The 15,987-nt window shown below is 39.5% G+C and overlaps 1 protein-coding gene across 3 annotated transcripts in view; it reads right to left on the reverse strand.

Moving 5' to 3' along the window:
* Cab39l (calcium binding protein 39 like) overlaps positions 1 to 15,987 on the reverse strand; it is a 115,969-nt gene that overhangs the window by 87,805 nt on the left and 12,177 nt on the right. The window lies entirely within an intron of this gene.

The raw sequence follows: 15,987 nt of genomic DNA on the forward strand, positions 1-15,987 counted from the left end.
CAGAGAAACCCTGTCTCGAAAAACCAAAAAAAAAAAAAAAAAAAAGTCTTTTGCAACCCCATCTACTGTTTGCAAATGCCCTGCTCTCTTTTCTATTGCGTTCCATTCACCCACAAGTACCAGCTGCCCTCTGTCCTGCAGACCTTTTTCTTGGGCACACACACATACATGCCTGCTTGGATTCCTAATGAGATAAGTCTTTAAAACTGAACGCACTGCTTTATAACTTATTTTTATTTCTTTATAGTAGATCTTGGATTTCTTCACACACTAGATTTGCTAGATCTTCATTCTTTTAAAAAAGCAGCATGGTGTTCACTGTTGAATCCCAACTATTTCTTTGACCCATTTAGGTTTGTTTTCCTAATTTATACTATACTCACTTATAACAGGAGCACAAATCAGGATTTATGTTCAAGTTACAAGAAATGATCATCTAAGAGAAACAATCATTTTCTTACAACTGATGTGGACTCTTGAAAATTGGTAATCATATAGGAAAAATCCCCTAACTACTCACTGTTTTCAATACACTCTTATCAAGAATTCTGAAAACTTACACATAGAACTGTTTCTCAAATTAGCTACATACAAAAGCCTTCTGCAATGCACCGCATACCCAGTGTGATTTGAGAACTGAGTCTCACTAGTTCTCCACTATCGTTCCATCATGTTGAACTCTTTTCCAGTGTTTTTGTAAGCCTACTACGGCACAGTGTTCTCTAAAGAGTCCCAAAGAAGTCTGTGACAAAGGACAATTTAGAGAAGCTTGTACCACTCTGGGGAGAAGGTGAAAGTCAGGAAAAGGAAATGAGCGGCAGAGCAATGCCCTATTGCATGTTGGCTCCCGGATCAGTCCCCAGTACAGAAGGATAGAAATTTGAAATACCCCCTTTCCCCCTTTGTTAGTGCCAGGAATCAATTCTAGGGCTTCACACACGCTAAATAACTGCTCTATCAATGAGTTACATCTCCAGCCCTTCAAATTCAAATTATGTACATACATATACATGCAACTGCATATGTACATATACATACAGCCATATGTATATTACATGTACACATAATTTTATGCAGCTGAAATACTAACAGGAAATACAATAAATTTTTAATGGTACTGTCCTTTGATTCTTAAGATTATGGATTAGTTTTTTTGTTTTTCTATACTAACCAAATTATCATAGCATAGAGAATTATAATGAGTCACATAAAAATGGAAAATACATAGAGTCTGGATCATGTATACTACTGTGTTTTCTTTATATTTTTTGACTATTAATGAGCTAACTGCAGAGAGACATTTCATTGTGGGGGCTGCTAAGCTAAACCAACAAAAAGGTATCCTGACTTCAAAATTTGGGTCTAAGGATATGTTGCTTTGGAAAAGAAGTTCTGCTTTTGCTTCCCCAGAAGATGAGAAGCTATGGATTCCTTCCAGAATAATATGGTTTGATCAAGTAAGATCCAGAGAGGTCTCCAAGGGAGTCATGGCCCAGGTGAGCCAACATCCAGAGCAGGCAACTGACTGAGACAATGCAGCTCACTGACTACTACAGAAAAGATGTAAGCATAATTATAAATTTTCTCAGGATCCCCGTAAGATTACCAGTGTCCCCAATCAGCAGGAAGTAGTATAAAAAACTACACCTAAATTCCCAAAATATTGCTTATAAATGTTTGTTTTCATTTCAAGGGTGTTGGCTATAAATAGTTAATGGTCACTGTCCATCTCTTTCTAAAGAAAAAAGGAGGATATGATATAGAAATGATGAAAAAGGGCAGATTATTGAATCTACTTTAATTAGAAAATAACTGTTAATCTCGAAATACTTTATATTGGTATGGATTTTGGTTTATTGATACAAATTTAAGGTCAACTATACTGTACGTATGTTATATTGTATATATATTTCTACTCTTGTTTAAGGCATTATGTTTGTGCAGCTCATTTGAAATGTAATATAGAGTAAAGAAATACAAATTAATAGTCATCTATAACAGTCAAACTTATGGTCATGTTAGCTTGATTTTCTAGAAATACAGAGATATATTTCAGATGGATAAGTAATCTTCATACACTTCAAAGACCTATAGAACACAGCTAAAATGTTTTAAGAACTTAGACTTTATTTGACAGTGAAAGACAGCATCAATTACTTCAAGAGGATGATGGACATCGAAGATGCTCCTTATGGAGTTTGCTTTCAATGTGGCAAGGCTAGCCATTTGGGCAAGAAACTGTTCTTGCCTAGACTGCTTGATAGTATGCTGTATAAACTGGACATGCAGGACCCACAGGAAAGTGACTGCTCAACTTGCCAAAGCAAAATGGGACAGTCTTTCAGGGTTCCTGCTTCATGGAAGAGGCTGCCAGACATTCTGCAGGATACAGAAAAAAATGACTAACAAACTATCAATATAAGTGTGACAATTTCAAATTTCCTGCTTCACCGGGAAATCTGCCAGATACTCTAGGCATATAGGCTGAAGATGGATGTCCTGAACTTACAGAATAACTTTGGGTGACTGTCCAGGCAGCCAAAAATCTGTTATTTCTAGAGTTTTAGAAGTTGCTCACAATGTACTTCCTGTTTACTTAGGTAATATTATAGCCTTCTTGGGCCTTTGATGGAGTTGAAGACTAGATAGTTATAATTATAATTTTCCTAAGTTATGATAAACAAAAAATTACATATGAAACATTAGACTCACAAGGAGAGAATAGATGATAGAATATTTTGATTTTGTTAAATACAAATAGACTAAATATTGGAACTGTAATTCTTGTCTAATAACCATTTTGCTTATGTAATTTTACTATGCTAAAGTTAGAACCTTATTTTTTAATTAGACAGAAAAGGGGAGATGTTGTGGGATGCCCCTCTGTATAAGGTGAATATGCTTTATTACCATTAGTTAATAAAGAAGCTGCTTTGGCCTATAGCAGGGCAGATTATAGCTAGGTGGGAAAGTCAAACTGAATTCAGGGAGAAAGAAGGCAGAATAGTGGGAGATGCAAACAGCCATTGGAAAAGCAGATGTGAGGTAAGAAGTCTCAAGCCTCATGGTAAAATAGAAACTAATAGAAAAGTATTAATTTAAATGGTAAGATCTAGTTAATAACAAGACTGAGCTAATAGGCCAAACAGTATGTAATTAATGTTAAGCCTCTGAATTGTTATTTTAAAAGCAGCTTCCAAGACCAGGTGGGACAGGAAAGCTCCTGTAACAGTTAAGATTATGGATGACTTTTTTGTGTGTTTTTCATTCATGTTTATATAACCAAATTCTCTATTATACCATTCATAAATAAAAAATAATACATCTCAAATCAGGAGCTAAGTGTATAAATAGCTTAGACAAAATATGAACTCTGCTGGGCACAGTGGCTCATGCTTGTAAATCTAGCACTTGGAACAGTAAGACAGGAAGATTGAGCCAAGTTCAAAGCCAGCCTGAGGTACACAGGTAGATTCTGTTTCAAAACCTAGGAAAAAACATGGGCTCTTACAAACTAAGCCCTCTGCACTACTGTTTAGTTATTTTTTTCATCAATTGGACAAAATATTTTACATAAAATCAACGTAAGGAGGGAAGGATTCATTTTGGTTTGTGGTTTAAGGAGATCCACCCCGTCACAGCAGGAAAGGCTGGTGACGGGACTGTGAAAGAGTGGGTCACATGTCTGCAGCCAGAGAGGAAGGGATGCTAGCCCCTAGCTGCCTTCCTCATTTTCCCTTTCTTCAGTCCAGGACACCAAGTCATTTGTGGTCTTCCCTGCTCTGTTCACCTTCTCTGGCAATGCCCGCAGAAATGCCGCTGACTCTAAATACCATTGAGTTAACAAGGAAGATTAACCATCATAGCCATGCATGCATTTTATTTAGTGAGACTGAAGGTTTGTGTTTCTGTTACAACTCCATCCTCAGGAAGGGTCCTGTTGAAGCTAAGAGCTGATGTCAATGCCTCTAGGATATAAGCTGTGTGAGGGCTGGTTCCGTCTGCTTTGTTTACTGCCCCATTCTCAACTTCTAGAATAGTGCTTGACACAGTCAAACAAACAAATATTTGTTTAAAATATTCTATTTGAAAAAAATTGCTTTTTATTTTGTGTGTATATGAGTGTGTGCGTGTGTGTATGTATGTATGTATGTATGTATGTATGTATGTATGTATGTATGTATGTATGTGTGTGCATACTGTGTGCATGCCATAGCAGGCAGGTGAACAGGGACAGCTGGCAGGAGTCAGCTGTCTCCTACCACGTGGGTTCAGGGGAATCGAACTCAGGGTGTCAAGCTTGGTGACTTCTCCTGAAAGACATTGGACTACTCGGGTTCATTCATAAGTACTTGACTTTAGGACTCACCTGCCTCATAATAAAAGAATGTATGCTAAACCTTATCTTCTAGGAAAGTCGTGTTTTTATCCCATTGTCTTGCTACTTACGGATGAGCAGAAGTATCTAACCTGGCTCACAGGAAGAGCAGAACATGTTGTTATTCCTTCTAAAGAGGCTTCAGAACAAAACAGAGCGGCAGCCTGGTTCCAAGTGAGAAGAATTTGATCCCCTCCCTGTGCAAACCTCTTCCACCTGCACCATGACCCCTAATAAAAAAGTACACCTCACTCAAGCCCCAACAAAAACTAGCATGCGTGTAATTAAAGTACAAGTCCCACAAAACACTTCATGAATTACAGCTGATACACTCTGATATTGTTGAAGTTACTTAATTTCATATTATTAAGATACAAATTATGACCTACCATGCTGAATCTACAAGGTTGATCAATCAAGGACCCTTATCTTGGCTAAAAGGGCAATATCAAACTTATAGAAAACATACTGATTCAGATCCAGAAGCTCCTAAGCATATAAGGATGGTCACCATGACCCTTTCCAGGACAAAGTTTGAAGGGGCTGTGAAGTCAAGGTTCTCTAGAGTAGCAGAACTTATAGAATGAGTCTCTCTCTCTCTCTCTCTCTCTCTCTCTCTCTCTCTCCCCTGTCTCTCTCTCCACACACACGCACACACATACACACACAATGCCAACAATATATAAACATAATTATATACAATGCATATAAGACATTATATAATATATATTATATAGATATATGCGCAATTTATTAGAATGACTTACAGGCTATGGTCTAGCTAATCCAACAATGGCTGGCTCTGAATGGAAAGTTCAAGAATCCAGAAGATGCTCAGCTATGAGGCTGGATATCTCAACTGGTCTGCAGCAAACTCTGGAATCCCAAAGAAGTAGGCTTGAATGCCAGAGAAAGAAGGATTTGCAAGCAAGGAAAACTGAAAAGGCTTCCTCCTTCTACACCCTTATATAGGCTTCCAGTAGAAGGTGTGCCCAAGACTAAAGGTGTGTCTTCCTGTTGGATCAAAGGAGTGTGTCTTCCCACCTCAAAGGTCAGGACTAGAAGTGGATCCACCCACTTCAAACCAAGCCAAAAAACAAATCTCTCAAAGGTATGCCCTCAATTTCTGTATTCTAGTAAATTCTAGGGGTAGTCAAACTGACAACCAAGAACAGCCATCACAGGCTGTAAGAACCAACCATTCCCAGCAGGTAAATATAGCACATAAAGTTTATAATGACTGTGATGGGAAAGATACAGACAGACAAATTATCATCTTTGTTCAAAACATCCATGGCCAGGGATTTAGGGCCACAGACTTTATTCAAAAAGGAAGCCCAGTATACAATACATAAAGAAAATAAGACACTGTAGAAACAGCTGTCCTAAACTCCAGCAAAAAGGGTCAGTCTATTGTGGAGCTGGGCAGAGCGCCAGAAGACAGAAGAATGGTGCCTTCACCAAGGACTAAGGAGTCTCATGACTCCAAAGGCTGTGATCATTATCGCCCCACAGGGCACACAGGTACAACTGATGGTAGGGATGCTCACTGACTTGCTCGCCAGCACTAGGGCCATAAATCCCTAATCTTGAATGTTCTGAGCAAAGATGGTAGACTGCCTGTCTCTAATTGCTCTTAATTTTGTTTTTGTTTTTTTCAAGATAGAGTTTTTCCTGTATAGCTTTGGTTGTGCTGGAGGGACTTACTCTGTAGACCAGGCTGGCCTTGAACTCAAGAGATCCACTTGCCACTGCCTCCTGAGTGCTGGGATTAAAGGTGTGGGTCACCAATGCCCAGCTGTGAGCTCATAACTTTGACAACGAATGTTAGTGTGCTTTGAAAACTCTCAAAAAGGACACTTGGTGTGCTTCATGCATCTTTAATCCCAGCACTTGGGAGGCAAAAGCAGGCAGATTTGTACAAGTTCAAGCCCAGCCTTGTCTACATTTAGAGTTCCAGGCCAGTCAGACTACCCAATAAAATCCTGTTTCATTAAAAAACAAAACAAAAATGTAACAGCTCTCTAGGATGGTTTGTATCTGCCCCAAGTTTGAAACTCCAAAACTTAAAGAAGCCATTTAAACTACCAGTAGCAAGGGCACTGACAGGCAAGTTCTCCTTCAGATAATGAGAAAAATTCTTCAATTTGCACAGATTTTTCAAAAACCAGAGTACACCTTCTTACTGCTGGGCAGTAGCAGCTGATGGTGTTTTCTAAAGGAAACAAAAAAAATTATATTTATACAGTTAAACAATTATCTCTGAGCCACAATGTTTTACTCTGATTAGAACAAAAGGGTAGATACTGGCAAATTACTAGGAAGCTATGTAAATAATATATCCTTCTAATGCAACCCTTAAAACAATACCAGCATTGAATGTTGTAAAAAAAAAAAAAGCCAACTTGTTTACAAAAGAAAACACTAAAGACCCCTAAAGAAAAACTTAAAAAGATGAAAAACCATGGAATAACATATTACAAATCTGAAATGATGTCAGTGAACGTTATTCTATCTAGCAAAATTACATTAAACATCAAGTGAGAGAAAAGAAACATTTCAAGACACACACAAACTAAATCAATTCATAACCAGCAAGTAGGCACTGCAGAAGATACATAGTGAAATCCTGAACACAAAGGGTAAAAGGTCTCACCCAGGAGAGCACAGCATGGAACTTCAGAGAGAAACAGATGAACAGCCGGGCACTGGCTGCTCTTGCACAGACTCAGGTTCAGCATCGACATGGCAGGCAGCTCACAACTGCCCATAACTTCGGTTCCAGGGAATCTAATGCCCTCTTCTGGCCTCTGCAGGCATCAGCTATATACTCAGTGCATGGATATATATGTAGGCCTGCCCCTGGGGTCCTGACAGGCTATGTCCTCAGCTGTAGCCACTAAGAGCACCTCCTGTGCTCATTCACTGTGTTCCCTTTTAAAAGGGCCCTGCCCACCTCTCATCTCTCTGTCTCTCTCATTTTCTGCTGCTCCTGTACCCAGAGGGCGTTTCCCACTCCCCTTCCCTCTTTTTATAATCCCTTTCCCTTAATAAAAACCCCTCCACATGAACTCTGTTGTATAGTGTCTTTCTCTCACATGCTGCTTTTTTCTAAATTACAATAAAGACACCTACAATAAAACAATTAAATTTTTTTTAAAGATACAGACATAAGAACTTTCTGAAAAAACTCCAGTGGGTCAGGAAACAATAGCCAGAATTGATAAGTGGGACTGAGATGTATATAAAAATATAATAAAGATACACATAACTTTATACACTTACTAAATGAAACAATAAAAAAGTAAGAAAATTCCAGAAATGGCTAAAATAAAACAGAAACTACCTTAAAAGAAACTGTGACCTTAAAGAAAAATAACAAGCTCAGATATTTGAAAACATCAAATTTTCTGTATAATTAATAAAGCAAAAAGACAGGATAAATTATAAGACTATAGCCCATTACTCCAAACACTCCCTATGAAAATATGTATGCTTATATACATAGAAAGATGAATATAAAATTCAATTATATTTAATCAAGAGAATAATTTCTAACACAACAATTGAACCAAGACACAGAAAAATGTGTTGTAGGCACATTAGCTAAACGATTTGGTAAATTCCAAGGGCAGGCAAATTTACAACAGTCGCCCACTCTATAAGGAGAGAATAATTTCCAAGACATCTAGTGGATATCGGAGTGTTTAGATAACAGTGAACCCTGTCTATTTTGATTTCCTCCAATATGTACATATTTGTGGCAAAGTTTACTCTATAGATTAAGAGATTAACAATAACATGACACAAAGGATAACTATAACATTAGATTTTAAAGCTACTAGAAGCCTGTTCTCTCCTGTACCCTTAGGCCATTACTGAACAAAGGAAAGTTTACTGAGTGCAAAGACTGATGGAGTGTGGACACCCTGAACGAAGGGACGACTCCTGCCCAGACAGGACAGAGTGACAGCAAGAGGTCTCATCACACTATACAACTTACACTTTTGAATGATTTATTTCGGGATTTCCTACCTGGGACATCTGAACCATGGATCAATGAAAGTGAAGAAAGCAAAACCACAGGGAAAGAGGACACAAAAGATGATACACCCTTCAGCTACAGCTTTATGGAAAGTAACATGGCGATAACTCTATAGTAGTGAACATATCCAACCCCTATTTACATAAAAACACAGAAGTAAACGTAAGAGGGGGAAGTATTATCTACGGAAGACTCTAAAAGCAATGCTATTTTTAAAAATGTAGTCTTTGTTTTATTTTTATTATTTTATGTGTATGGGTGTTTTGCCTGCATATATTTCTGTGTACCTCTATGCACCTAGTGCCTGAGGAGGCCAAAAGAGGGCTTCAAATGCCCTGGAACTAGAGTTGCAATCCACCACGTGGATGCTAAGAATCAAATCCAGATCCCCTGGACAAGCAGCCAGTGCTCTTAACTGCAGAGCCATCTCTCTAGCTCCAGCAACACTAACTTTAATTAAGAACATCTTGAAAATCTCAAAAGCCTATGTGGTAGTCTGAACAAAATCAGGGAGTGGCAAAGGGAGGGGCACTACTAGGGGGTGTGGCTTTGTAGGAGTAGGTGTGGCTTTGTTGGAGGAAATGTGTTATGGTGGAGGCAGGCTTGGAAGTCTCATATATGCTCAAGTCACGTCTAGTGGTTCAGACCACTTCCTGTTGCCTGCAAATCAAGATGTAGGAATCTCAGCTCCCTCTTCAGCACCATGTCTGCCTGCACTCCACTATGCCACACCACAATGATAATAAACTAAACCTCTGAAAATGTAAGCATCAAAATTAAATGATTCAGCTTAATAAGCGTTACTGTAGTCTCTTTGCAGCAACGGAAACAGTAAGTAACACAGCCTAAGAACTAGTAAATTATAAAGTAATAAATTAGTTATAGTTATAAAGAGAAAAATGTGGACCACATCAGCAAATGTACAGTTATTTTTCTATCACCTTTGTCTGCAGTTAAAACAAACTGCCATGCTAACCAGAAGAACTCTTCAATGAACCCACAGAACATACATAAATAGTGGGTGAACTTCCCACCCATAACTCCAGCCTCACCAGGGAGACAGGATCCATGCAGCAAGCTGGCTAGTTAGACTAGCTTATCTGTAAGCTCTGAGTTTGACATAGACCATGCCTCAACATAAACACAGACGATCAACTGAGGAAGATTCTTGATACCAAACTCAAACCTCTATTCACTTGCTGCATGCACATGCGCACCCCAGATATAAGTCAACCTGAAAATCTATACATGTACACTATGCAGACTGGAAAAGAATAAAAAGAGGGATGTAAAGGACTTAAAGTAATTCACCTAACAATAGAACAGTGTATTAGTTCTTTATTGCTACATGATAAACTACCCCAAACTTAGTGGTTTTAAACAAGAAGTGTGTACTGTGTCACTCAGCTTTGGAGCCATCAGGAATTTGAAAGGGGCTCTGTGAAGTCTTCTGCCTCAAAACATCTTCTGAAGTTCCAGGGGAACCACAGGTATTTGGGAAGTCCCATCTTTAATTTGGAGACCTTCTACTAGGGCTCCTCAATCAGCCTAAAGCCCTGCCCTACTCCTCCCTCCCAGAGCTGCTTATAGAAGGGCAGGTAACCTCCCCCACAGAAAGTGTTCTCTGTGGGAAAAGAAGAACCTGCATCCTTCATAACAATCTCAGAGTGATGCTATCATTTCTGTCACTCTATCCAACCAATATACCAACTTTGGTCCACTGTGTGTTGGTATGGGAAGGGTTAAAGGTCAGGTATACAATCAGGCAAGGACATTGAGGATTATGTTAAAAGACTGGCTATTATGCCTTCTGACACTTGGCAATGTGATGTTTTATGCTGAATTCACTTGTCAATTTGCAAAAAACCTAAAATATCATCAGTATCTCTGCCTTTAACTCAGATCCAGGTATCAGGCTGTTCCTGGCCTGTGTTTCCATAAGCATTCCCTAGGATGGTTTCTGTCATGCTATGACAACAGCACTTGGCAAACCAAATTTGGGCCAAGTCTGGTCATAGTTCTCCATTCATTGTCTATAGTTGCTTTTATGCTATAAAGTTTGGTAACTGCAATAATAACCAAGTGGCTCACAAAGTCGAAGTACTTATTGTTTGGCTTTTAACAAAAAAAGAATATCTTTATCTTTTATTTATTATATGTATGGGTATTTTTATTGTGCCTGACCTAAAGAAACTGGTTAATTAGCTTAAAAGATTTGTTTTTGGTTAGATACAGATAACCCTATATATAATCCTATTCAAAAATGGGAGAGGGCCAGGGACACAGTTCAGTGGTAGAGCATGTACTTAGCAGCTTTGAAGCCCTAGGTTCAATTCTAAGTTTGAAAAAGGAGAAGTGGAAAGTACATATGAGGAGCTCACTGAAATTCAGCCATGTAGAACTTCATTCAAAATTTTTATCTTATACCTATAACTATATATTATATGCATTTTTATTATTTATTTATGTATAAGTATCTGTCTAATGTGTGGTTGCCTGTCGAGGTCAGAAGAGAGCACCATAGTTCATGGAGCTAGCAAACCAGGTGTCAGTCATGTGGGTGCTGGAATCGAAATTTCAATCCTCTGGAGAACAAGGGCTCTAACTACAGAGCCATCTCTCCAGCCCCTATATATGCATTTTCAAGTATAAAATAATATAGTTCCCCAAGACTTTTCAATCAACCCTGATATTCTTTATTTTTCCTCCTTCCTCTCAATCCTTACAAAGCTCCCTTTCCCATTTTTCTCTTCATAGTACCTTTTCCTATTATCTCTGTCTCTACAGCTCCTTCCTCTGACCCCACCCCCACCCCACTGTGGTTCCTTTTTATTTCCCTGGTTTCTGTGGCTATTCCAGGTCATATACTCATTATCTTAAAGATTTGGAGCTAGGATCCATGAGTAAGAAAATCATGTGACATTGTGCTGACCCTCAAGAGCCATAGATTAACAAAAGCCCTGGATCTAGGCATTAGAAACTACTTCAAATTGCTGATCAGGGAAGTCAAGAGACTCCCGAAACAATATTGCCCTTGGTTACTACCCAGAACTTGAAGGAAAAACTCTAATACTGAAGATATCACACACTTGAGACACAGGACTTCAAGGAATTGAGCCACAACTGATCTAGATACCTCTTCTCTGATGTCTGGCTCTCACAGTTTCAGAGGGTGTTATGTAAGCTGGCAAGAGAGAGAAGCCATCAGCAGCTCTACTTAGCTGTAAAGCCTATGAACCACAACAATGCTTAGAACAGTAAATTATCCACAATGGTGCAATAGTGCCACTTTTATCTTGGTGGTAACAAGCAGCTGTCTAATTGGATTTAGAGCCTACTCAGAAGGGAATTTATGTCCGATACTGCAAACCTAGCCAAATGGCTGGAGCGGTCATAGACCTTAGAGATAAATCTTCAACTGCCATGTTCCTAAATCAATATAATTTCTAACTGTATTCTAAATACCTTTACACCCATAAATAATGTAGCTCTCACTCTCACATCTTGTCTAAGAACAGTTCTATTGGGAACTATTTCTGGTGGAGGCAGAATGGAGTCTTAGCAACCTTACAGTTGCGGCCTGCTTAGGTTGTGAGTTAGGGACCCCACAATCACTTATTCTCTAAATTCTGACCAGTTGTGGGTCTCTGTAATAGTCTACATCTACTGCAAGAAGATTGTACAACTTTTTAAATACTGCACAAAATTCTCAGAAGCTAATAAAAAACACAAAAAAGAAATGAAACTGAAATAGGCGGGCAACTGAAGTAGGTGACTGCTCTTTTGTTTCCCAGCTGCTCAGACCTGAATAAACACACAGAAACTATATCAATTCCAACATTGCTTGGTCAATGACTCTAGCAGCTAGCTCTTATATCTTAAATTAATCCATTTCTATCAATCTGTGTATCAACACGAAGTTGTGACCTACTGGTAAGGTTTGTAAGATTCCGGTGTGTCCTTCTCCTTCAGCAGCTACATGACATCTCTTTGACTTCTCTCTCTCTCCTTTCTCTGTCTCTGTCTCTGTCTCTCTCTGTCTCTGTCTCTCTCTTTCTCTCTCTCCTGGCTTTATTCTTCCCTACTATAGGCCAAAGCAGTTTTATTCATTAACCAATGGCAATAAAAGATATTCATAGCATACAGCGGGGAATCCCACATCAGGTAACAGCTGTAAGCTCCTTGTTAAGACTCTACCAGAAACAGCTCCTCATAGATAAGGTCAATATCTTCATGACTCAACTCTTTGAGTCATTCTTTTCCATGAATGTTAGCACATGTTGAACCGCCTTACTTGCTCTTCCTATTTATGTAAATCTGGGAGGAGAGGTATCTTTGCATTTTGTACTCTGTGCAGCCCTTAAGTTCAAGGTGGCATGAATCTTCAAAACATAGTTTTCTTAAAACTTTGCAGGTCTCTTAGGAGTCTCACTTTTTTTTTCCAGCATTAATCATGACATTCTGATGAAATAGCAGAGATGAGAATCATTCCCGTAAGATTCTTAGAAGACCTATTATTTACTAAATGAATTCGCCAGTAACACTATTAGCCATTAAGGTAGTCGGACTCAAAAGAAACTCAAGGGAATCTGAAAATAGATCTGACTGGAAAGCCCTTTGGGGCAGTACCTTTCTTATCAACAAAGGATTTTATGACAGAACTCTCAGCATATCCTCAGAACTTATTTTCCTGACAGCTCCTTGGACTGGAACCAGCTTTTCCCTACCACAGCTCTGTTGGATATGGAACCCAGAAACAGCCATGCTGAGAAAGCACTCTACTACTAAGCTAAATTTCCAACCATGAAAGGAGCTACTTCTTAAATTTTATGCCATTTGCTGAGCGATATTCTTCATGTTTACTGATCCCTTTCTTTGCTTGTTTTTGAGTCTGAGTCTAACGAATGCAGTCCTGGCTATCCTAGTACTCACTAGATGGGCCAGACTGATCTTGAACTTGCAGCAATTTTTTGCCTCCACCTTCTGAGTGCTGAGTTACAGGCATTCACCACCCTACCCAGAAGACCTTTCTTTACACACTTCTCTCACATTTTACTGTAAGAAGCAACAATAAACTAGGCAACACCTTCAACTCTGTGGGCGGTAATTTGCTCATCCACATCACCCAGTTCATAACATACCTTTTCTAGCTTGTTCATAACTATGGTGACAGTGCTATAATGATCCTCTTTCCTTGGTTTTAATTAGATTCCCCTGAGTTTCCTTTGAGTCCTAATTGGTGACCTCATCAAAGGACATGAGTCTACAGTTTCCTTAAAACTGGGACTTCATGCTTTCATTCAAGTGGATCTGCAAAACCCACTATAATCATCAGTTACTCAAAGCTGTATCTACTTCAAAAGCTATTTGTTCTGAGGCAGGAGAGAGATGGTTCAGTGGCTAAGAACACTGACTGCTCTTCCAGAGGACACATTTCAATTTGTAGCACCTACATGGCAGCTCTGCAATTCCAGTTTTGGGGAAACTTAAGCCATCTTCTGGTCCCTGCATGCATTGCATGCATGTGGTGCACAGATATACATGTAAACAAAACACCCATATACATAAAATAAAATAAACTCTTTTGTTCTGACAGTATCTGTCTTGATCTGCTTAAGCTGCTACGATGGAATACAGATATTTCCACCCTGGTTCTGAAGGCTGGAAAGTGTAAGATCAAGGCCATAGCAGATTCACTAACAAATAAAGCTTGCCTGAAGATCAGAGTGCAGAGCTAGTCATTAGTTAGCCATAGTGGTCAGGCAGTGGTGGCACAAACCTTTAATCCCAGCACTCTGCACAGGCAGACAGGTCTCTGTGAGTTCAAGGCCACCCTGGGCTACACAAAATTGATCTGGTCTAAAAGAGACTCAGAGCCTGCAGTGGTGGCTCATACCTTTAACCAGAGTACTTGTGAGTAACATCCCAGCACTAGGAAGGTGGAGACAGGAAGGGATATGGCTGGGCAGAGAGAGGAATATAAGGTAGGAGAAGAAAGGAGCTCACAGCATTCAATCTGTGTTGTGGGAGGTCCTTCTGCTCCTCCAGCCTATAGCCGCTGAGATACCATTGGGGCGTGGTCTCTCTCCCTTTAAAAAAGTGGCCACTTCCCTCTCCTCTCTCTCTTCACTTCCTGCTCCGCTGGCGACTAGACTCCCTTCCTGGTTGCGCAGAGGGCTGACGGTGATCTGTAAATTTTTTCCCCTTTAAATAAATATTACCCTATTAATCATAATTCCAAACTGCTGTGGCATTGTTTGTGACTTACACCTTCAAATCTGAGGTTTTGTAGAAACAGCATTCAGTCTGAGGACTTTGGTCTGAGGAGTTCGTAGAGGTAAGAACTAGTGGCTGGCAGCTCTGCTTCTCTGATCTTTCAGCTTTCACCCCAATATCTGAATCCAGGTTTTTATTATTAAGACCAATTAGAATTCGTGCTACATAAAAATACTTAAGTACTGGATATTTCTAACAGCTGAAATTTTTTTTTTTTTTTTTAGTTTTTCGAGACAGGGTTTCTCTGTGGTTTTGGAGCCTATCCTGGAACTAGCTCGGTAGACCAGGCTGGTCTCGAACTCACAGAGATCCGTCTGCCTCTGCCTCCCGAGTGCTGGGATTAAAGGCATGCGCCACCACCACCCGGCAGCTGAAATCTTAAAGATGCTAGTTTTTTGTTGTTTCTGCTGAGTCCTGATCATATAGTACCTTGATTTTCGCTCTTACATTCTGTGATTTTCTCCTAACATTCTGTGTAAGAGTCTTAACTATAATTATCTTATGGCCACATATGTCAATCCATAGAGAATTTGCGATTGTTTCTACCTAGTATCTAAGAGTATTACAGAACTATATCCAGTTTTGATTAAACTTCTCCATTTGTAGAGTTTTAGAACTGTGAAAATATTATAATTCGAAGCTCTAAAGTTCAAGAAAGTAAAAGCTCATGGCCAGGACTTATTAGCAGAGTTCTCACCTACATGTAGACCTGAAGCCTCAGCAGATGGCCTGACCATCCTTCCTACTTTACTGCAGAACACAAGATGTTTTTCTCTAGGACCCAGCCACCATGTACAGAAGATTTATGCCAACAGAAATGTGTTGAAGGAAAACATCATTCTGGTGTTACAGTAGAAGGGAAATGGTCCTGAAAGGGCCATGTGGAGTAAAGGAAGTAACTGTGAGTGAAGAGAAGGCGATAGCCAAGTGTGTAAAGCCAAAACTGGATGGAGGAGGAGACAGTGACAAAGTTAAACTAACTATTGTATTAACTGTCAGTGCCAATCCCCTACCTGACTACTCCAATAGGTAGCTGAATTTAAAAAATTGCCATATCATCAAGGAAGACAGTGGGAATGCGAAGGGCCAGCTTGGGGAGGGAAACTCAGATCTCTGTAATCTCCACCAGCACCTGAACCCAACATCAGGAAAGAAAACTCATTTCAGGCCATCCCTTGAGAAAGTCTTTGCTGGTGAGAAAACACTCTTTCTGTTGGCACTCTGAGGATATCCTCAAAGTACCCAGTGACTCCAGCACCCGATTACCTTATAAAATACATGGGTTTTG

The sequence above is a fragment of the Microtus ochrogaster genome, chromosome 17, assembly GCF_000317375.1.
Source record: "Microtus ochrogaster isolate Prairie Vole_2 chromosome 17, MicOch1.0, whole genome shotgun sequence".
Lineage (NCBI taxonomy): Eukaryota > Metazoa > Chordata > Mammalia > Rodentia > Cricetidae > Microtus > Microtus ochrogaster.